Source organism: Rattus norvegicus, chromosome 7, assembly GCF_036323735.1.
Source record: "Rattus norvegicus strain BN/NHsdMcwi chromosome 7, GRCr8, whole genome shotgun sequence".
Classification (NCBI taxonomy): Eukaryota; Metazoa; Chordata; class Mammalia; order Rodentia; family Muridae; genus Rattus; species Rattus norvegicus.
Genome location: NC_086025.1, coordinates 94,128,985 through 94,153,505, shown reverse-complemented (window position 1 = coordinate 94,153,505; position 24,521 = coordinate 94,128,985). Strand labels below are relative to the sequence as shown.

At 40.6% G+C, this 24,521-nt stretch overlaps 1 long non-coding RNA gene across 1 annotated transcript in view; it reads left to right on the top strand.

Moving 5' to 3' along the window:
- Positions 1-1,379: 1,379 nt before the first annotated feature.
- Positions 1,380-24,521, top strand: part of LOC134479735 (uncharacterized) — a 77,093-nt gene continuing 53,951 nt past the window's right edge. Inside the window, exon 1 of the long non-coding RNA XR_010053405.1 lies at positions 1,380-2,115. This is a non-coding gene — a long non-coding RNA (uncharacterized LOC134479735). The remainder of the gene's footprint in view (positions 2,116-24,521) is intronic.

The following is a 24,521-nucleotide window of genomic DNA, read 5'->3' as shown; positions in this document are numbered from 1 at the left end:
GTTATCATGACAGGGTCTGAACCAGCAGCTCTCAGTGTTGAGTACAATCTGGCACTGCACAAGTGTCAGTGTGGAAATAGAAACCTGTGGGGGTGGACATTTCCTCCCCCAAGAACATCCTGAATTTATTTGAACTCTTTAAAGATATCTGTTTGCAGTTATAGGAGAGCTTGGAAGGGACATTTTGTGATCAGCTTGGGAAGGGTATACAGGATGTGATTGGTTGGGGCTTGTCTTAAAGCCAGGCTGTCACAGCACACCCACCTTTTCTACTTAGTGTATAGCTTTATGTATGGAGGCTGAGGGAAACTGTCCATCCCCTTCCAGCCATAGCTTTTACACCATCTCTGGACCCACTACTGTATTACCAGCAGGCCCAGGATGCTCACGCCGTCACAGCATCTAGGCCTGCTGTTTCTCAGCCATATGGGAAATAAACATGGCCAATGAACTCAGTTTTATTTGGTCAATGAGAAAAGTCAATTCTGGGGACTATTAGTCTTGGAAAGAAATGATGACACATAAAAAAGTGAAAAGAAAGGTTCTTGTATTGACTGTGTATGCCACATGGGGAAGAGTCTACATTCTAACCAAGAATTTAATGTATTCTGTCTAGTTCCTCTTTACCAAGAACACACTTCAAAAACTCAAAGTTCTAAAAATACAGAAGGAAATAGGGAAACAAAGGGTGGAACAGAGACTGAAGGAAAGGTCATCCAGAGATTGCCTCACTTGGGGGGATCCATCCCATATGGAGAAACCAAACTCAGACAATATTGTGGATGCCAAGAAGTGCATACTGATTAGAGCCTGATATAGCTGTCTACTAAGAGGCTTTGCCAGACAAATACAGAGGCGAATGCTTGCAGCCAACCATTGAACTGAGAATGGAGTCCCTAATAAAGGGGTTAGAGAAAGGACTGAAGGATCTGAAGGAGTTTGCAACCCTGTAAGATCAACAATATCAACTGATCAGACTCCCCCCGCCCCAAGCTCCCAGGGACTAAACCACCATCCCAAGAGTACACAGGGATGGACATTTGGCTCCATCCACATATGTAGCAGAGGATGGCCTTGTTGGGCACCAGTAGGAAAAGAGGTCCTTGGTTCTGTCAAGCCTCAATGCCCCAGTGTAGGGAAATGGCAGGGCAGGGGGGTGGGAAGGGTGGCTCTCATAGAAGCAGGCAGAGATAGCAGGTTTCTGGAGGGGAAACCGGGTAAGAGGATAACATTTGAAATGTAAATAAAATCCAACAAAAGAAAAAAAATCCCTCAAAGTTCCATCTGTTATGTGTCAACATTGTATACCGTACATTGTGTTTTTTATCAAAGGCAGCTTTGCCATGGTGTGGGCAGAGTTATATTTTTGGAATGTGTTTGTAACCCAGAGCAGCAGGAACAGAGCTCAGCCTTCTAGGCCCAATCCTGCTGCCTGTATTTGTGTTCCTCTAGCAACTGATATTTTTGATTGATTTGTTTGGCTAGAGGATCGGGTAGGGTTTGACAAGTTAAGGGCAGGTGCTCTAGGTTGCAGAATCAGCACAGTGAAGGACCCAAGGCTTTTCGCACATCAGATCAGTTCTCTGGAATGAGTTCAAGGTTGTGATGAGCTCACCGCAGCAGCTGGACTAACTTGGCCACCTCCAGAGTTTTCACTTGAAAGGAGGCCTGGAGCCTCCTCTCTATCCATAGTCACCTGTTTCCAGAGTCGCCCTCTGCTGGCCATTTGGCAAGCTCACATAGCCTTGTTCCCTTGGCTTCCAAAGCAGGACAGAAAACACCAAAGGAGACACAAATCATCTGCTCTGCGCTGCTCTTCTCAGAGTCTCATCCTGAACAGTGTATCCAAGATCAATGCTGCAGGGGCTGTAGCTAATCTCGGGACCAAACATGTTGCCATGGGATGACACAAAGGAAAGGATTTGCACTCTATTCCCACCTTTTCTCAGTTGCTTTCTTGATTCACAGGGCTGGTACTGTGACTGCTATGAAGATCAAATTGCTGCTTCAAAAATGCCCCAACCTTACCTTACACTAGAGATGGTGACACCAGTCTTGAATGAGCTCCTGCCCTGGCGGAGGTGGGAGACGGAATCACTGAATGACTTCCTTCAGGTATAGTACAAAAAGAGATCTATTAAGATGACTGTGAGTAGCCATCACAGACATTTGACATGCCAAGCTGATATCTGTGGAGGAGAGAAAAGGTGACTGTGCATTGAGAGTCCAAGATCAAAAGCAGTGCTGATTGACACAAAGCACAGATGATGGATCAGTATGGATGAGGACAGTTCAGCTGAAGCTTACCTTGGAAAGATCAAAACGATTCTACAAAGAGGACCTTAGATAAGTGGTCCAGGCCCTCTTTACTTAGAGAGGGCTGGGCTAATTTAAGGCTGAAGCTAGGGCCTTTTGGAGCCAAATTGGCTAATCTTCTCCAACTCATTTGTTCTCCTATGAGTGAACTGTATAAACCAGTCTGCAGCTGACATACAGTAATTGCCAAGGTATGCAGGACCAGTATGAGAGCGACATGATGTGGCAGAGGGAAGACTGGGCAGGTCAGACTCTAGGTTCTTTCTCTTGCTCTTTCAAAACTGAACCGCTCCCGTTCGTCAAGCTGGGTCTGATGACAGGCTTTTAGCACAGCAATTGGGGGAGGAATGAGGTCTCTCCCTGTCTTTCTGCTTATAGATGAGGTGGGTATTTTTGTGATTATTCATAAAAAACACAAGCTAGCTATTACCATATTTGGAAGTCACACTGAAGCAGGCCTATTTTGTAGTTTCACCTCATGTACCCTGAGCTTGACAGAGAAATTTAGAGCTGAATTTTAAGAGTTATTTTAGGAACGAAACTCCAGCTTCTGTCTGTTCTGCTTGCAATCTCATCTGCTTTATCCCCCCAAATATTTTTACTGGAGAAAGTGCAGTCTGAGAAATTCCTGGCCACAAAGAGAATAGGTATGGCAATATGAAACCATGTTTTCTCTTTTAGTTTATTATTTTTTAAAACATTTCTGAGGAGATAGCTCAAAGCCACTAGCTGTTGCCTACAGAACACTCATAGCATTGCTACATTCCTGAAATTCTCTATGAAGCCTCCACTTTAAATCCTCCATCAGCAACCACCATGCTCTTACTGGAGCCATCTCTAGGCCCAAAGAAGAAAATCACTTCTAGGGATTAAAAGAAGCCCAATTAAGTTTGCATTAGTGAAAGCAATTTAACTTGAGGTCATGTTAAATCAGGCCACTATTGCTAAATGAGTGTAATGGAATTTGCTTTGGTGACTCTTCAGGGCAGAGCTTGGGGTGGGAGCTGAGGGGGTGGGGGATGGGTTGAGCATAGAGAGCTGAGAAGTCTTCACTGAGCTTTAGAACAAAAAACTGTCAAGTTTTTTTTAAAATGTATTTATTTGATTACCTTACATCCCTATCGAAGCCTCCCTATTGTCTCTCCTCTCAATCTCACCCTTACGAGTCCGTTCACCATTACTCTTTCCCCTTTTCCTCAGAGAAGGGGAAGCCCCCTTGGGTACCAGCCCACCCTGGGACATACAATTGCAGTAGGACTAAGCACATCCTATCCCACTGGGGTCCAACCAGACAGCCCAGTTAGGGGAAAGGGATTCAATGGCAGGCAGCAAAGCCAGAGACAGCCCCTGCTCCAATTCTTAGGGGACACACATGAAGATCTAGCTGCATATCTGTTACAAATGTGTGTGTGTGTGGGGGGGGGTAGGTCCAATAGGTCCAACCTCTGCCTGCTCTATGTATGGTTGGTGGACCAGTCTCTGAAAGCCCGCATGAGCAGACCAGGCTAGTTGACTTTGTAGGTCTTTTTATGGTGTCCTTCATCCCTCTGGTTCACTCAATTCTATACCCCCCTCTTCCACAAGACTCACTGAGCTCTGCCTGATATTTGGCTCTAGGTCTCTGCTTCTGTTTGCATCCACCACTGCATGATGCCTTTCAGGAGACCGTTGTGCTAGGCTCCTGTCTGCAAGCATAGCAGAGTATCAATAATAGTATCAGGGATTGGTCCTTTTTTACATGGTGTGTGTCTCAAGTTGGGTCAGTCATCAGTTGGTCATTCTCTCAACCTCTGCTCCATCTTTCTTCCTGTGAATCTTGTAGGCAGGACAAATTTTGAGCTGAAAGTTTTGTGCATGGATCGATGTCCCCCTCCTTGCACTGGAAGTCCCACCTGGCTAGAGAAGGTAGCCACTTTAGTTTCCATATGCCCCACTATTAGAAGTCTCAGCTAGAGTCACCACCATAGACTCCCCAGAACCTCCCCTGTCCCAGGTCTCCAGCTACTCCCAGAGATGCCCTTCCTCGATTGTTCTCACTCCCAGCCCTCTCCCCACAACTGATACCCATCTCACCACCTCTCCCACCCAGTTCGCTCTTTCCATCCACCTATGATGACCGTTTGCTTCCCCTTTTGAGTGAGATTCATGCACCCTCCTTCAGGCTTTCCTTATTACTCAGTTTCTTTGGGTCTTTGCATTTGTTGCATGGTGTCCATTTATAAGTAAGTACTTACCATGACTTTCTTTCTCTGTAAGTATTACCACACTCAGGATGATATTTTCTAGTTCCATCTATTTGCCTGCAAATTTCATGCTATCTTTGTTTCTAACAGCTGAATAGGATTCCATAGTATATATGTACTACATTTTTAAAAATTCATTCTTCAGCTGGGGGGCATTTAGGTGGTTTCCAGTTCCTAGCTATTATGAATAAGGTTGCTATGAACAAAGTTGAGCAATTGTCCTTGTGGTATAGTGAGGATGTTTTAGGAATATGCCCAGAAGTGGCATAGCAAGGTCTTGGGGGTAGAATTATTCTCAATTTTCAGAGAAATCACCAAGTCAATTTCCAAAGTTTGTACCAGTTTGCATTCCCACCTGCAAGGGAGGAGTGTTCCCCTTGCTCCACAACCTTGCTCGCATGTGCTGTCACTTGAGTTTTTGATCTTAGCTATTCTGATGAGCATAAGATGGAATATCAAAGTTGTTTTGATTTGCATTTTCTTGATGACTAAGGACATTGACATTTCTTTTAGTACTTCCCTGCAATGAGAGATTCCGCTGTTGAGAATTCTCTATTTACCACTGCGCCCCAGTTTTAAATTGGGTTATTTGGTTTGTTGGTATCTTGAGTTCTTTATATATTTTGGTATTAGTTCTCTGTTTGACATAGGGTTGATGAAGATCTTTTCCCATTCTGTAGGCTTCCATTTTGTCCTGTTCATGGCATCCTTGTGAAAGCTTTTCAGTTTCATGATGTCAAGTTTATTAGATGTTGATCTTAGTGTCTGAGCTATTGATGTTCTGTTTAGGAAGTTGTCTCCTGTGTCAATAAGTACAAGGCAGTTCTTCATTTTCTCTTGTATTAGAGTGTTTGGTTTTATGTTGAGGTCTCTGATATACTTGAACTTGAGCTTTGTTCAGGATGATAAATATGAGTCTATTTTAATTCTTCTATCTGTAGACATCCATTTAGACCAGCACCATTTGTTAAAGTTTTTTTGTCCATTAGTTTTGATATTTTTTGTCAAAAATCAAGAATCAATAGCTGTATGGGTTTATTTCTGAGTCTTTGATCTTATTCCATTGATCATCTTGTCTGTTTTTATGCCAATACCACAAAGTCTTTATTACTATTGTTCTGTAGTATAACTTGAAATTAGTGATGGAGATACCACCAAAAGTTCTTTTTTATTAGATATTTTTCTATTTACATTTTACTCCTGGTTTCCTGTTCATAAACCCCCTATTCTATCCCCCTTCTCTTTCTTCTGTGAGGGTGTTCCCTTACCCATCCACCCACTCCTTTCCACCTCCCTGCCTTGATATTCACCTACACTGGGGTTCCATGCTTGGCAGGACCAAGGGCTTCTCCTCCCATTGGTGCCCAAAAAAGCCATCCTCAGCTACATATGTAGCTGGAGCCATGGGTCTGCCCATGTGTACTATTTGGATGGTGGTTTAGTCCCTGGAGCTCTGGTTGTTTGGTATTGTTGTTCGTATGGGGTTGCAAACCCCTTCAGCTCCTTCAATCCTTTCTCTAACTCCTCCCATGAGGACCCTGTTTTCAGTTCAATGGTTGCCTTTGAGCATCTGCCTCTGTATTTGTCATGCTCTGGTAGAGTCTCTCAGGAGCTCTGTCAGCTTGCCCTTCTTGGCATCAGCAATGTTTTCTGGGTGTGGTGGCTGGATATGGGTTGAATCCAAGGTAGGGCAGTCTCTGAATAACCATTTCTTCAGTCTCTGCTCAAAAATTTGTCTCCATATCTCCTCCTATGAATATTTTTGTTCCCCCTACTAAGAAGGACTGAAGCATCCTCACTTTGGTCTTCCTTCTTCTTCTTCTTTTTTTTTTTTTTGTTTTTAAGAAGCATTTATTTATTTTAGGTATATGAGTACACTGTAGCTGTCTTGAGACACACCAGAAGAGGGCATCGGATCTCACTACAGATGGTTGTGGGCCACCGTGTGGTTACTGGGAATTGAACTCAGGACTTCTGGAAGAGCAGTCAGTGCTCTTAACCACTGAGCCACCTCTCCAGCCCTTGGTCTTCCTTCTTGAGTTTCATGTGGTTGCTAGATTGTATCTTGGGTATTCCGAGTTTTTGGGCTAATATCCACTTATCAGTGAGTGCATACCATGTGTGTTCTTTTCTGATTGGGGTACCATACTCAGGATGATATTTTCTAGTTCCATCTATTTGCCTATGAATTTCATGAAGTCATTGTTTTTAATAGCTGAGTAATACTCCATTTTGTAAATGTACCACATTTTCTGTTTCCATTCCTCTGTTGAAGGACATCTGGATTCTTTCCAGCTTCTGGTTATTATAAATAAGGCTGCTATGAACACAAGTGGAACATGTGTCCTTGTTATATGTCGGAGCATCTTTTGGGTATATGCCTAGGAGTGGTATATCTGTGTCCTCGTAATATGTCCAATTTTCTGAAGAACTTCCAGACTGATTTTGAGAGCGGTTGTACCAACTTGCAATCAATCCCACCAATGATGGAGAAGTGTTCTTTCTCCACATCCTTGCCAGCATCTATTGTCACCTGAGTTTTTGATCTTAGCCATTCTGAATGGTGTGAGGTGGAATCTCAGGGTAGTTTTGATTTGCATTTCCCTGATTACTAACGATGTTGAGCATTTCTTTAGGTACTTCTCAGGAATTCAATATTCCTCAGCTGAAAATTCTTTGTTTAGCTCTGTGCTCCATTTTTAACAGGGTTATTTGGCTCTCTGGAATCTAACTTCTTGAGTTCTTTGTATATTGGATATTAGTCCTATATCAGACGTAGGATTAGTAAAGATCTTTTCCCAATCCGTTGGTTGCCTTTTTGTCCTAATAACAGTGTCCTTTGCCTTACAGAAGCTTTGTAATTCTATGAGGTCCCATTTGTCAATTCCTGATCTTAGAGCAAAGTCATTGGTGTGCTGTTCAGGAAAATTTCCCCAGTGCCCACCTGTTCAAGGCTCTTCCCTACTTTTTCTTCTATTAGTTTGAGTGTATCTGGTTTTATGTGGAGGTCCTTGATCCATTTGGACTTGAGCTTTGTACAGGGTGCTAAGAATGTATTGATTGGCATTCTTCTACATGCTGACCTCCAGTTGAATCATCACCATTTGTTGAAAAAGCTATCTTTTTTTCCACTGGATGCTTTTAGCTCCTTTTTCAAAGAACAAGTGACCATAGGTGTGTGGGTTCATTTCTGAGTCTTCAATTCTCTTCCATTGATCTACCTGCCTGTCTTTCTATCAATACCATATAATTTTTGTCACAATTACTCTGTAATGCAGCTTGAGGTCAGGGATGGTGATTCCCCCAGAAGTTCTTTTATTGTACAGTATAGTTTTCACTGTCCTGGGTTTTTTGTTATTCCCAATGAATTTGCAAATTGCTCTTTCTAATTCTATGGAATTTTGTTGGGGATTGCATTGAGTCTGTAGATTGCTTTTGGCAAGATGGCTATTTTTAAATGTTAGTCCTGCCAATCTATGAGCATGGGAGGTCTTTCCATCTTCTATAGTTTTCTTCAATTTCTTTCTTCAGAGACTTGAAGTTCTTGTCATACAGATATTTCACTTGCTTGGTTAGAGTCAACACTAAGGTATTTTATATTATTTGTGACTATTGTGAAGGGTGTCATTTCCCTAATTTCTTTCTCAGCCTGTTTATTCTTTGAGTAGATGAAGGCTACTGCTTTGTTTGAGTAAATTTTACACCCAGACACTTTACTGAGGTTGTTTATCAGGCTTAGTAGTTCTTTGGTGGAACTTTGGGGTCACTTAAGTATACTATCATATCATCTGCAAATAGTGATATTTTGATTTCTTCCGTTCTAACTTGTATCCCTTTGACTTCCTTTTGTTGTCAGATTTCTCTGGCTAGGACTTCGAGTACTATACTGAATAAGTAGGGGAGAGTGGGCAGCCTTGTTTTTAATGCGACTTCAAGTTTCTCTCCATTTAATTAGATGTTGGCTACTGGTTTGCAGTATATTGCTTTTATTATGTTTAGGTATGGGCCTTGAATTTCTGATCTTTCAAAGACTTTTAGCATGAAATGGTGTTGAATTTTGTCAAATCCTCTCAGCATTTAATGAGATGATCATGTGATTTTTTTCTTTGAGTTTGTTTACATAGTGGATCACGTTGGTGGATTTCCATATATTGAACCATTCCTGAATCCCTGGAATGAAGCCTACTCACTCAATGAGCATGGGAGGTCTTTCCATCTTCTATAGTTTTCTTCAATTTCTTTCTTCAGAGACTTGAAGTTCTTGTCATACAGATATTTCACTTGCTTGGTTAGAGTCTACACTAAGGTATTTTATATTATTTGTGACTATTGTGAAGGGTGTCATTTCCCTAATTTCTTTCTCAGCCTGTTTATTCTTTGACTACATGAAGGCTACTGCTTTGTTTGAGTAAATTTTACACCCAGACACTTTACTGATGTGAGTTTTGATGTGTTCTTGGATTCAGTTTGCAAGAATTTCATTGAGTATTTTTGCATCAATATTCATAAGGGAAATTAGTCTGAAGTTCTCTTTTTTTGTTGGGTCTTTGTTTGGTTTAGGTATAAATGCAATTGTGGCTTCATAGAAGGAATCGGGTAGTGTTCCTTCTGTTTCTATTTGGTGGAATAGTTTGGACAGTATTAGTATTAGTCTTTATAAAGGTCTGATAGAATTCTTTACTAAACCCATCCGGTCCTGGGCTTTATGTGGTTGAGAGACTATTAATAACTGCTCCTATTTGTTTAGTAGTTATGGGATGGTTTAGATGGTTTACCTGATCCTGATTTAACTTTGTTACCTCATATTTGTCTAGAAAATTGTCCATTTCCTCTAGATTATCTGATGATTTTTTGAATTTCCTCGGATTCTGTTGTTATGTCTCCCTTTTCATTTTTGATTTTGTTAATTTGGATACTCTCTCTGTGTCCTCTGGTTGGTTTGGCTAAGGGTTTATTTATCCTGTTGATTTTCTCAAAGAACCACTTCCAGTTTTGTTGATTCTTTATATAGTTCTTTTTGTTTCTACTTGGTTAATTTCAGTCCCATGTTTGATTATGTCATGCCATCTACTCCTCTTGGGTGTATTTGCTTCATTTCATTCTGGATCTTTTAGGCGTGCTGCTAGTGTATACTCTCTTCCATTTCTTTTTGGAGGCACTCAGAGCTATGAGTTTTCCTCTTAGCACTGCTTTTGTTGTGTCCCATAAGTTTGGGTATGTTGTTCTTTCATTGTAATTAAATTCTAAAAAGTCTTTAATTTCTTTCTTTATTTCTGCCTTGACCAGGTTATCATTGAGTCGAGCGTTGTTCCACTTCCATGTGTATGTGGGCATTCTGTCATTTTTGTTGTTATTGAAGATCAGCCTTAGTCTGTGGTGATCTGATAGGATGCATGGAAGTATTTCAATCTTCTTGTATCTGTTGAGGCTTGTTTTGTAACCAATTATATGGTCAATTTTGGAGAAGGTACCATGAGGTGCTGAGTAGAAGGTACATTCTTTTCTTTTAGGATGAAATGTTCTATAGATATCTGTTTAAGTTCATTTGGTTCCTAACTTCTGTTAGTTTCTCTGTCTCTGTTTAGTTTTTTTCCATGATCTGTCCATTGGTGTGAGTGGGGTTTTGAAGTCTCCCAATATTATTGTGATGTACAATGTGTGCTTTGAGCTTTAGTGAGGTTTCTTTAATAAATGTAGGTGCCCTTGCATTTTGAGCATAGATAGTCAGGATTGAGAGTTCATCTTGGTGACTTTTCTTTGATGAATATGAAGTGTCCTTTCTCATTTTCTTTGATAACTTTTGGTTGAAAGTCGATTTTATGCAATATTTGAATGGCTATTTCAGCTTGTTTCTTCAGACCATTTGCTTTGAAAATTGTTTTCCAGCCTGCAGAAATTCCTTGTATAGGATTTTTTTTTAGCTATCCTGGTTGATGTTGTTGCTGTTACTGTTGTTGTTGTTGTTGTTATTGTCATTGTTTTGTTTTGCATTCCATATAAAGTTGAGAATTGTTCTTTCAAGGTCTGTAAAGACAGTAAGATGACAATTTTTACTGTTTTAATTCTCCTGATCCATGAGTATGGTAAATCTTTCCATCCTCTGATATCTTCCTAAATTTCTTTTTTCAGACACTTGAAGTTCTTGCTATACAGGTTCTTAACTTGCTTGGTTACAGTTACACCACAATATTTTATATTATTTGAGGCTATTTTAAAGGGTGCTGTTCCTCTAATTTTATTCTTATCCAGTTTATCATCTGTATAAAAGAGGGTCACTGATCTTTTTTAGTTGATTTTTGTATCCTGTCAGTTTGTTGAAGGTCTTCATCACCTGTAGGAGTTCTCCAGTAGAATTTTTGTGGTCACTTATGTATACTATCATATCATCTGCAAATAGCTATACATTAATGCCTTCCTTTCCAGATTTTATCCCCTGGATGCCCTTTAGTTGTCTTTTGCTATAGCTAGAACTTCAGCTAATATGTTGACTAGACAGGGACAGAGTAGGTAACTTTACTTTGTTCCTGCACGTAGTGGAATTGTCTTAGTTTGATGTTGGCTATTGGCTTGCTCTATATTGCTTTTATTTTGTCTAGGTATGGACCTTGTATCCCTGATCTCTCCAAGACTTTTAACATAAAGGTGTATTGGATTTTGTCAAAGGCTTTTTCAGCATCTAATGAGATGATTATGTGAGTTTTTCTTTCAGTTTGTTTATAGGATAGATTACATTGATGGATTTTCATACATTGAACTATTCCTGCATCCTCGGGATGATTCCTACTTGATCATGGTGAATGATGTCTGTGATGTGTTCCTGGTTTCAGTTTTCGAGTATTTTATTGAGTATTTTTGCATCAATGTTCATAAGGGAAATTGGTCTGAAATTCTTTCTTCATTTTGTCTTTGGGTAATTTAGGTAGCAGAGTGACTTTAGCCTTATAGAATGAGTTTCGCAATGTTCCTTTTGCTTCCACTCTGTGCAATAGTTTGAAGAGTACTGGTATTAGATCTTTTTTGAAAGTCTGATAGAATTCTGAGCTGAAACAATCTAGATCTCGGCCTTTTTTGGATGAGAAACTTAATGATTTAATGACTACCTCTATTCCCTTGGGAATACAGTACTATTTAAATAGTTTGCTTAATCTTGATTTATCTTTGCTATGTGATATCTATATAAAACATCATCCATTTCATTTAGATTTTCCAATTTTGTGGAGTAGATACTTTTGAAGACCTAATGATTTTTTTGAATTTCTTCACTGTCTGTTGTTATATTTCCCTTTTCATTTCTGACTTATTTATTTAGATACTGTTTGTATTTTAGGAAGTTTGGCTAAGGGTTTGTATATCTTGTTGATCTTCTCAAAGAACAAACTCTTGGTTTTCTTGATTCTTTGTATTGTTCTTTCACTGTTCTCTTAGTTTCTAACTTATTAATTTCTGCCCTGAGTTTGATTATTTCCCATTGTATTCTCTTCTTGGATGTGTTTTATTCCTTCTTTCTAGAGCTTTCAGCTGTACTTTAAAATTCCTAGTATGAGAACTGTCTAATTTCCTTATGAATGCACTTGGTGCTATGAATGTTCTTCTTAGCATTGTTCTTATCATATCCCATAAGTTTGGTATCTTGTGGTTTCATTTTCATTGAATTCTAGAAAGTTTTCCATTTCTCTCTTTATTTCCTCCCTAATCCAGTGGTGACTGAGTTGAGAGTTGTTCAAGATTCCATGAATTTGTAGGTTTTCTATTGTTTCTTTTGTTGAAGTACAGCTTTAATTCAGGGTGGTTTGATGAGGTACAAGGGATTATTTCAATTATCTTGTATCTGTTGAAGCTTGCTTTGTGACTGACTATATGGTCAATTTTGGAGAAGGAGCCATGAGATACTGAGAAGAAGGTATATTCTTTTGTGTTTGTAAGAAATGTTCTGTAGATATCTTTTGGGTCCATTTGATTCATAACCTTTGTTAGTTTCATTATTTCTCTGTTTAATTTCTGTCTTGATGACTTGTTCATTAGTGAGAGTGGGGTGCTGAAGTCTCCTGCTATTAATGTGTGGGTTTCAATGTGTGTTTTAAGCTTAAGTAATGTTTCTTTTATGAATATGCTCCTTGCATTTGGGGCATAGGTGTATAGAATTGAGAAGTCATCTTGGTGGGTTTTTAACTTTGATAAGTATGAAGTGAACTTTCTTATCTCTTTTGGCTAACTTTGATTGAAAGTATAATTTATTAGATATTAGAATGGCTTCTCCAGCCTGCTTCCTGGGGCTCTTTGCTTGGAAACTTTTTCTCTAGTTCTTTACTTTGAAATAATGTCTATCTTTGTTGCTTAAGTATGTTTCTGGCATGTAGCAGAATGTTGGATCCTGTTTTCACATCTATTCTGTTAGCCTTTGTCTTTTTATTGGGAAATTGAGTCCATTGATGTAAACAGATGTTGATGACCAATGATTAGTTTGTATTGTTTTGATGTTGCTGGTGGTGGTGGTGGTGGTGGTGGTGGTGGTGGTGGTGGTGGTGGTGTATGTGTGTGTGTGTGTGTGTGTGTGTGTGTGTGTGTGTGTATTGGCACAAGTTCACACACATCGATTTACATGTGCTTCCCTTTTTTCTTTTCTCTTCTTTTCTTTTTTTTTTTTTTGACATGGAATTGTGGAATTATTTCTTGTGTTTTCTTGTGTATATTTAACCTTTTTGGGTTGGAATTTTCCTTCAATCATTTTCTGTAGGTCTGGATTTGTGAATAGATATAGTTTAATTTTTTTCTTGGAATAGCTTGTCTTCTTCATCTATGGTATTTGAGTGTTTTTCTGGGTATAGCAGTCTAGGTTTGAATCTGCGATTTCTTAAAGACTGTATGACATCTGTCCAGGCCCTTCTAGCCTTTACACACTGTATTAAGAAGACTGGTGTAATTCTTATAGGTCTGCCTTTGTATGTTATTTGGCCTTTTTCCCTTGCAGCTTTTAACATTGTTTCTTTGCTCTGTAGATTTAGTAGTTTGATTATTATGTCACAGGAGGATTTTCTTTCTTTTTTTTTTTCTTTTCTGGTCCAATCTAAATTGTGTTCTGTAAGCCTCTTGCATGTTCATAGGCATCTCTTACTTTAGGTTGTGGAAATTTTCTTGTATGATTTTGTTGAAAATATATATTCTTGTCCTTGGAACTTTAGATTAGGTCTTTTCATAGAATCCCAGATTTCCTGGATGTTTTGTGTCAGGATTTTTTTAGATTTAATATTTTCTTTGATTGATGCATCTGGAATATAATTAGGGAAAGGGTTCTAACTTGGGTGTTCCTTGTGAGTCAGGCTTGGTGGAAGCTATCAGAAAGGTGGCTGGACCATGGATCTTTGGGGGACAGCACTCTAACATTGTTAAGTTGAGGTGCACTTGTTGGCACTAAGGCTGCAGCTGCTTTGTTGCACGATTGGAAGATATGTTTCTTTACACTGTAAGGGTTGATGTTTCATAAATAGAGCTATATCATTTTGCTGAGATGGTTTTCAATTCCTAGCACTTATTACTGTTCATGGAGTAAAGAAGAGAATAACTGTACATGGATTATGCAGATGGGAGGCCTGAGCTTCAACCCAACCTCCACGGCACATTGGTCTCAGTTGCTATTGCTAAAGGAGGCCTGAATGCTTACCTGCATTAAGGAAAGAAGATACATAATACTTAATATATTATATATTACATATCACATGTTATATAATATATTATATTATATTGTGTGTGCACGTGTACACACACACACACATACACACACACACACCCCCACACACAACTTTGTAGTTGATTCCAAAACTATGTGAAGTGACTCTTAGTTCACCTATGCTTTGCCTGCAGTAATATGACAACTGGCAAAAAAGATTAAACAAAAGCCAGGAAATCATATGGAAGCAGTCATTTTCCTAGGAACTGAACATTTGTTCTGTGTCACAGTCCCTATGTGGCATCTACCTTCACTCCCAACATGGAATTTCCTGGGAGGAATCCTAATTTTTCTCATAATACATCTTGTATTTTGCTATTGCTTTGAACTGTAATGGTCTAATGCCCATGTAACTGGCCTATCCTGGAGGGAGAAGAGATATACAAATGCCCTAACTCAAGAACTTGTTCAGCCAGGGACTCCAGTTGTAATTACTGTTTACAGGGATGAAGATGAGTTGTAGAGAAGAGTGGCAGGGATCATCTCCTGACTGTTCTCATTCCTAGCTGTGTGGTTTCAAGCCAAGTCCTGAACCTCTGTTTCAGGATAAGTCTAGATAATGTTGTCACCAACCTCACAGATTCAAGAGTGAATTAAATAACAAGTAAATATGAAATGTTTGAAATACTGATATTGTTCAGCAGCTAGTAACAATGTCAATGTAAAATCATGATTCTTACCTGAAAGTGGGGCAAGGAATAGTTTATTTAGTTGCCAAATAAGAGTGATCATGGTCCAGGGACACAGATTTAGGTCACTTCAAATACTGTGTTTCAATGCAGAACCAGGTGCATGAAGTGTTTAGAGTAATAAAACAAAGGAAGACATAAATCAAGATACTTTCCTGATACAGTGGTGGGTTTATCAAGTTGGTAGGTTATACTAAATTAGTGAAGGGGTGGAAAAATCTGCTATTAGCCTTAAATGTTCTCTGACTGCATTCTTAGCCTGTTTTGGGAACTAAAATTCTGTTCACATATTCCAATGGACTTTTATATGCTAGTTACAAGGTGTTAGGTGTGACCCAGATGTTAGTAAGAAACACCTATTTAAGGGGCTAAATATAGCCTAAGGTAAATAATAATCAGGCTTTGGACTGAACGTCCTAACCACCCCACATCACCGAAGCTCTAATCAATCAATCAATCAATCAATCAATCAGTCAGCCTTTGCCAACAGAGCTTCTTTCCAGAAAAAGTTCTTGATCAGAAAACTCACTATTTCTTTCTGTGTTTCTTTTATAGGGGTCTCATGTAATCTAGACAAGCTTTGAACTTTCAGTGTGGTCTAGACTAATCTTGACCTCCAGATTGTCCCATCTGTTCCCCAAGTGCTATTCCTGTAGTACCACAGTGCCATGCTCAACTTGTGTTGTTTATTGTATTGTTGGTGATATATATGTCAGTAATGCCATTGACACTGTCCATATTGGTTTCCTCATCGATAATGTAGAGTCCTCATACAATAAGAATAATGGTGATGATGGTGATAACCATATCTCACAGTGCTTAGGGAAGAACAAACTTGACCACGCTTAGAACAAGAACCCTGAAGCTCTGAAGGCATAGGCATTTCATGCTTCATTTCTAGTACTCGCTGTGGCTCAGGAAGAAAGAATTGGTACATAAATCCATAGTATAAAAAAAGGCAGGGATAGGCAGGAATGTTCTCGACGCTTGCTTGAGTGTTCAAGTTCCACTTTGCTATGACAAAAGTGCCAGAGACCCTGGGCACTCTAGGCCTTTTCTAGCTTTTATACTCAGGTAGAGCGACTTTGTTCTTGGTAAAAGAGTGTATTTTAAACACAGCTATTTCCCTATTGCTTCCCGTCAGGGGCAGGGCAAGCTGAGGATGCTCTCATGGTGCTTGGTCTCTGAGGTGTTGGATACCAATAGTTAAGTCTTTTGGAGTACACTTGATGTCATTTGTACATATTTTATGTGGTATTGTTGAAACCCAGAAGAAGTAGAGAGTAAACAAGTAGAGACACAGGGTTGTAATGTATGGATGGAGGCCTCATACTTACTCTCTGCAGCCTGAGTGCTCTCTCTTAGTCCCACTGAATACTTTCCGTGTCTTCACAATAGCAACACTCCAAATTCTGCTGGAGCTTTGGCAATTCTTGTCCACAGTCACTTGACCTTGTTTTTGGCTTCATAGCATTCTCCCCTGTATCAGATTATTTTCTCAGTTGTGTTCATTTCTGTACCAGTTAATAGGAGTGACATAAACACATGCTAGTTAAAGTAGACAGACAGACAGACATACAACTTCTAATGCTCAGTGTGTGCAAAAACTTATGGGTTAACTTTGCATAGCCTCTCTAATTTCTGTAACAACTGTATGTGGATAACATCTTCTTATTTCCCCAGATAGGAGAACTGAAGTGAGGCTGGGCACATACAGCAAATTACCAGTGATACCAAAATTGTATCATATAGGTAGGACCCATCTAACCATTATACTGTATTAACAACTAAAAGAGATGAAGAAAGCTTTCATGTTTGAATACAAAATATCCCCCACAAACTCGTGTGCTTAAACCCCTGCTTCTCAGCTGGCGATGCTGCTTTGGGGAATAACAGGAACTTTTAGAGAGAGAATTTAGTTGAAGGAAGTTGCTCATTGGAGATGGTTCTTGGGGCTTATAGACTGGCCTCGTTTCCTGTCTAATTTCTGCTTCCTCATCTACCCAAAAATGAGGATGCAGTTTCACACTCTTGCTGCCACAGCTAAGAACCACTCTTGAGATCATGGTTTTCTGCCATGATGAACTACTGTTCCCTAAGCCAAGAGCCAAAAATGAATCCTTCCTCCCTTAAGTTGCTTCTTATCCAATATTTGATCCCAATAGTTTTGTTAATCCTACATATGCAAGGAGAAGGTCCACTGTCCCAAATCATGACCAAGTTAATGCCTGCTTTTTTGTGCTGTCTCCCTCTAAGGTGAAGTTCAGAAAATTAGTTTCAAGCTAATACGTCAAGCCCTTTTTAATAGGTCAGAATCATAGGGTTGGGGGTTTTGCATGTAAGTATGGTTACAGAAGTGAAATCAGGAAGCTAAGGAAAGTGGGTTATGGAACAATGGGTAAAGAAATTTTCTGAGAACAGATGGCCCTGAGGGTTGTCTTACTGTACATTCTATGGTTACTAGGGTGGGGCAAAGTCCAGATCTGAGAAACAGAAACTCAAATTTTATAGAAATCTGAAACCTGTCTTAGCTAAGGTCAGAAAATAGCTCCTAGGAACAAAATGTGGGTGTGCTGGTTTCTCATTAGACAAGTAACGAAAGCCCTAGAGTAATCTCACCTTTAAACACAATCACTAAAATTGCTGTTGATGTGATCACTGACTCATAGTTTGCCTAGAATTTTAGCTGAGATATTCCACTTTGAGAATGAGAGGTCATTTTAGCTGAGGTCCTCCACTTTGAGAATGAGAAGCAATGACATATGGTCATACATAGACTAGATAAGTAGATTGATCATGTCATGATATTTGAAGACATAAGGCAAACTGAATGATGTAGTAAAAATGAGAAAAGCTGTGCTCTCTGAGTGTTTAATGTACATTGTAATATTTTTAATGTCACAACACCGAGTAGGACTACTATCTGCATTTTAAGATTGAGGAGACCCAAGCTTAGGTGATTTCTCACTATTCAGAAAGGACATTATCACACTGATTGACTTTTATTTTTTTCCAAAAGGAGTTTGTTTTAATTTGAACACTCTATATTTCTAGAACACTAGGAGAGATAATACCCAGCATTCCAGTATAGCCTTCATTCAGTTCATCTGACAGTCAATATCTTACTGTATGGCAGTGGATTGTCAAATCAAGAATCCGGAAGTGAGCACACCATCATTGCTAAACTCTAGCCCTTTTTGTATTTTTCCATTTGTTTCTGCTAATGTCCTTAATTTTATAAAGCTTCCATAAAGTATTCCAGGTTTTATGTCTTTAAGTAAGTATGCTTTTAAGTAAGTAAAACTCTAAAATCAAGAAGACTGGAGGGCTGGATCTATCTGAAAGCCCTCAGAAAGTTTTGTATTTCTCCTATGCTCTGGTAGATGCCAGAAAGCTTTCATTTTTCTTGGTACTTTTCTCTGGTATCTATCTCTGTGTATAAAATATCCTTCTTCTTGTATACTTACAGATCATATTTATTTTATGGTTCATTTTTAAGCCAATATAAATTCATCTCAAGTAGGTCTGAAAAGATCCTGTTGTTTGTGCTCTCTCTCTCTCTCTCTCTCTCTCTCTCTCTCACACACACACACACACACACACACACACACAGAGAGAGAGAGAGAGAGAGAGAGAGAGAGAGAGAGAGAGAGAGAGAGAGTTAGAGAGTGGAAGGAGGGAGGGAGTGGAGGGAGGGAGAGGGAGTGGAGGGAGGGAGAGGGAGAGGAGGGAGGGAGAGGAAGGGGAGGGGGAGAGACAGAGAGCAGAGAGAGACAGAGACAGAGAGAAGAGAGAGACAGATTTTAATTCAATGCAATCTTCTTTCTACTACAACAACCATATGCAATACAAATCTGGGTACTACATTGCATTTTGCAATCTCATCTATAATGATCTATTAAGGTTTGTTATTTCTGCCTTGATCTTCATGAACTCTCAGCCAGAGCACTGAGAACAATGCAGACTTTTCGAAGAGCACAGCTCAGTTTTCACTTACTGATGCTCCCTTCCTGAGCAGCAGGTATGAGCTATTGATATACCCACTCTAAGTAGTGAGTTGCATAGCAGTGGGCACATAGTTGGAGGCTCATAAATATTTGATGGCTTGACCATTGTGGGACCTGCTTCCTTCCTGTTCTTAACCCAAACTTACTTCCTGAACCATGGGACTATAACCTTTCCTTTGTGTGAAGTAGGAGTACCCTGTTCATATTGTTAATGTGAAATTCCATTTTTAACATCCATTATTATATAATGTGCTTTTGCAAACAGAGTTGGACAGGACCCTGCTCAGTGGGCTTGGCCACCTAAATGGCAGTAAAGTGCAGGTCACCTGTAATAGCTGAGCTAGGCATAAAGATTCCTCAGCTTGACAGTGTCCAGATGAAGATGGTTGGCTCTTCCTTTGTAAAATATAGGTTATGAAAGTCCAGTTTTTCAATGAATATTAATGACAAGATCAACAACCCTTCTATTAAGTGTATTTCATCCTTTAGTCCCATTTAGGACAAAAAGGGAGAACATATATAAATTACTACATTGAAATTTCAGAATTCTAGCTTGGTTAGATATTTGCATGCTTTTTTGTTTATGTGTTTACTCACACATTAATATATTCATCCTAGCAGCAAGCAGTCACCACGAGATACAACAAGTAATCACTTAGCACAAGGAACTGTCTTCCAACTCTAGGCTTCCAGGATTGCTTCTCTCCTCCCTCCCTCCCTCCCTCCCTCCCTCCCTCCCTCCCTCCCTCCCTTCCTTTCACTTCCTTTCTTCTTCCTATTTTCTGGACATAAAACAGCTATTAAATTCACAAACTCATAGCAGCTGTGGTTGCCTGAACAGGATCAAAACTTAGGTTCCTTCCTTCCTTCCTTCCTTCCTTCCTTCCTTCCTTCCTTCCTTTCCCCCTTCCTATCTTCTGCTTTCTTTCTTCCTTTCTTCTTCCTCCTTTTCCTCCCTCACTTTCTGAATGTATGCAATCATATTCATCTTCACCCCCTGCAACTCTCACTAGATCCCTCCTAACACATTCCCCTCCTAACTTCATATTGTTTTTTTTTCTGATTCAAAAATAATTCACTATGTCAAATTAGTGCTTGTTTGAAAGTAGGGTCACACTAGAGCTTGGTAACCTTCCAAGCATCCAAAAAGAATGATTCTCCTCCTGTGGTTATTAATTATGAGAGCTCATCTGTAAAAGGTAGAATTATTATTATTATTATTGAGAATTATTCTACACCTATGCTGGAATTTTGGTTGGCTTGCCTTAAATAGTTCACATTTATCATTTCCGCCCCTTCACACACACACACACACACACACACACACACACACACACACAGAGAGAGAGAGAGAGAGAGACAGAGACAGAGACAGAGACAGAGACAGACAGAGACAGACAGAGTGACAGAGACAGAATTATGTGAAGATGGTGTTGCTAATAAGAGAGAATTTAGCAGAAAGCAGCCCTTCTAACATGTTGTCAGTCTCCTATTCTCTAGAAACATGAGAACAGAAATTTGTGTCCTGGTTATTTCCTGCTACAAAAGGTTAAATATGCTAATATAGTGACCAAGGATTTGGACTCTGGTGTGAGATGCCTTGCTTCAAATGCCCTTGCAACCATGAGCAAGCTGCTTCACCACTCTGTGCTAACAGTTTCTGGATGATGAATGGACACAGGAAGACAGCAGGAGGTTTGCTTGGGAATCAGTTAAGTCCAAAAGGAAAGAGAGAAAGAATAGGCAGATAAAGATGGCAAAGTTTCTCCTTCTGAATTGCCATTATTCCAAGGCCCTCTCCTGCATTTGGAGGGAGGAGGGAGACACTTGAGTTTTGTGACTTGCATAGAATTTTGTTGTAATGAATGAGACATCAAGAACAGAGAAGAAAACTGTCTTTTCCTAAGGCAGTGATTAGAAAGGGAAGGAAAGTAACCATCATAAAGGAAGTTCCTGGGAGGGGGCTGTAGCTCAGTAGCAGAACACTTCACTAGCACACACGGAAGTCTTGGGCCTGGTTCCTAGCATTGCAAAACAATCAGTGAAAAGAATTTCTACTTGTGTGCCTTGACTGAATCACCTCACCTCCCTATGGCTCATCCCTTCCTCTCCAAGATGGTGGTAGCAAACCTGCTGCAGAGAGCATTGTCTGGAGTAGCCTGCTGAGGAAATGCATCGCCCTTGTAAGGATCCTCTAAGAGTCTACAACTTTCTGAAAAGCAGGTACTTCCAATTCATTGTTCACCGTGGCATTCAAGGTCCCAGAAGTGGCAGATAGTCTTTGAGCATTTGTCTGGATGACTAAGTGGTAGCTGTTGGGACTAAATGGAAAGAGTAAACAGATGGCCAACTGTGCAGAGCTTTGCCTTCTATCTGTGGGTTTAATGTGGTAGCCCCAGGCTAGTATGCAGGATGGCAGAACATTTAACATTCAGGATGGAGCATACTGAGGGAGCATGATAAAGAAGTATAGGCACAACTCCCTAAGCATAAGGAGTTTTGCTTCAACATTCAACTTCAGAGGTGGAAGTTCCTAAATTCACTATAATGAGTTAATTTCAAATGGTACCTGTGTTCTATGAGATTAGGGACTCCTCACATTCCCTCAAAACATGGGCACAGACACCCAGACACATAGACAGACAGACACACACACACACCAGCTCATATACCATATAGTTAGACAACCATATATTTGGAAGAAATTTGCTCACACTCTTCCAGTTCCCATGAGGAAACTTTGAATGTCCTTAGACACATGTACAAGGATCTGTTTCAGGATCCCTGAATGTTGCTTATTGACTTGCTCTGAAGATAGACCCCAGCCACTAAGGATGTCTTCTAGTACTGAGCTACTGTTAATCCTACTGGGTGAGAATTAGAGCAGCACCATAATGTAAAGCCAAATTTGAAGCCAGCTTTAATTAGATACTCGCCTGGTCCATCTCTGGTCCATCTCTGGATTCCCAGAAAATAGTCATGAGTCACATCTTGCAGAGGCTTAAAAAGACAATCCCACAAGGCCACAGTATTTCTCATTTGGTCAGTCAGAAGCTAGCATATATCCTGACCTGTTTCCTGCCTATGTATCTCCGGCCTACATCCAATCAGGGGCAAGTGTACATCCTGATGTATTTTCTGTTCATGCACCTCCCGCCGACATGTGATCAAGTACATCCAATACGGATGGGTGAAATAAGCACAGGACAAAGAGGAACTTATTTTTAACTGCCAACAGAACTCTTTTTTTTTTTTTTTTTTTGGTTCTTTTTTTTCGGAGCTGGGGACCAAACCCAGGGCCTTGTGCTTCCTAGGCAAGCACTCTACCACTGAGCTAAATCCCCAACCCCACCAACAGAACTCTTAACCTGGAAGATTATTTTCCCTGTTTTGATCTCACGGTCCATCCCCAGGACTCACACTTATTTATCTCACATTCTCCCACCTCCCCTATTACCCTTCACATCAGACATGTTTGTTCACCTTGAGCCAGAACTCCACCGACTTTACCATCTGTCAATGCTTTCCCTTTCCACACAGGTGCATGGCAACTATCTACTTTTTTTTTTTTCAGACTCAGGTCTGACATGGTTTCCCTGGGTGCAGAGGGAAGGTCTTCTGGGGAATGTGGTCTCTTCAAAGCCCACTGTCACTGTTTGTTTATGTATAAGTCTCTCACATTCAGGCAGGAGCTTACAGGGCTAAGTCTCTCAGCCTCTTCTTTGCACCTGTAGTTAAATCTCAGCTGATCTGATGAACACCGAGGGCTGTTTTACAGCTTCTGTTAATTGAAGGTTTAATTTGGGTCATAGACTCTGGTAAAAAGAATTCATGCTCACACCTCATTTAGCCTGCAGACATGAGGAAATGCAGCTCAGAGAAGCAAAGTTGCTTGTTCAGACACTTCCAGAGATTAAATGTGAGGAATGAAGCTCGCTAGAACCCAAGACTCCGTAGCTGATTTTAGCCAGGTCTCAAGCCTTTAACAAACAGGCCCTGTATTCAGGATGAATCACTATAGAATTTGCAGATTCTCACACAGTGTTGAACAATACCTTCTTTAAAAGAGCAAGGGTAGAACCCAGGCCACTCCCATTCAAAAGGTCAATAGCCCATCAAAAGCCATGGGGCTGGGTTATTGATAAGAAATCCTAATGAGCGCTCTCTGCATTCCTTCCCATGGATGGGACAGGAGTGGGCTGAGCATTGGCAGAAGAGGATCCTGGGTAATGAAGAGAGGAAGCACCCTGACCCTGGAGGTCCTGGGTGTGGGAACACAGCCACTCCCTGTTTTGAGGGCATGGCCCACTTTTCCAGGCTCCAGGGTTGTTCTTGAAAAGCTCTCAGGGAGAACTTTTCCTCGGGATGGAGACCCTCTAACTCCAAAGACCAGACCGAGACACCACAGGATGCAATCAGCAAGAGGATTTGGTTTATTGTCGGGATACACAGGCACAGGCACCTGCGGGCGCTTCAGTCACTCGGGGAACTGGCGCGCCCCACGGAACCAAGGATGGGCTTTTATAGGATTTTGGGGAGCAGAAGCAAGCATACAGAAGCAGATGTATGGTTACAGGGATATAATTGGTGGATTCTAATATGGCAAGGGTTTAGCCCGGGGGCAAGTTTCCTAGCTACCTTCCTGAAACATAACGGCTGACTCGGCCCCCCAAGGGTTCAGCCCGGGGGCAAGTTTCTTAGCTACCTTCTTGGAACATAACGACTGACTCGGCCCCCCCACCAGGGTGTGGGACCTCTCCCGGGGCTTTTTTTTCATTGTCAGGTGCTCAACCGAAGTCGTCCTGTTGCCAGGCCTTCAACCAAACACATCCTGCTTGGCAGCCGCTGTGTACTCAGTGTTCTAACCTTTCCCTGAACCAGTCATCTTAAGTACAGCCTTGTAAAATGGCGTTACTGCTGCTAAGCTGGGGTCTTTCATTCTGTGGTAAATTTTTTTAAAAATACCTTTCCCACTCACAAACCCATTTTATCCTAGCAACGAAGGCACAGGAGCACAGCTATCCCAAACCCACTCCCAACACCCTCATTCCACAGGTTTCTGTGCTTCTCTGAAAGACCTTCCATCTCCGCCCCTCCCCTAGTTAAGGGTACACAATGACTAGGGACCAGTGAGTGGATCTCCATACATGAGAATAAAGAAATAAATCTCCCATATCTGAAACCATGAGACCACTTGCTCCCTAAGTACCAGGTAGGATGCTTTTTACCGGAAAAAAAAAACAGGCTTCCTTTGTAAAATTACAGAGCGAAGCCCTGCGTGGGTGTAAGGGAAGTGGCCAACTAGGGTGGCGAGTTTAGGGGCAGAAATATTACAGCCCTTTCCAATCCTGGCAGTTATTAAGCCAGCCTGACATTTCTGCTTTTCTGTATAATTCTCTGGTAGCCATGTGGGTTTTGCACCTGACAGACAGCAGTCACTTGGACAGAAGACGACACTCTCTCAAGGTTTAGTCAGGTGAATCAGTGTTCGCACATAGAAGCTCACTTCTCCCAGACTGCTGTTTGGTATAAAGAGCTTCAG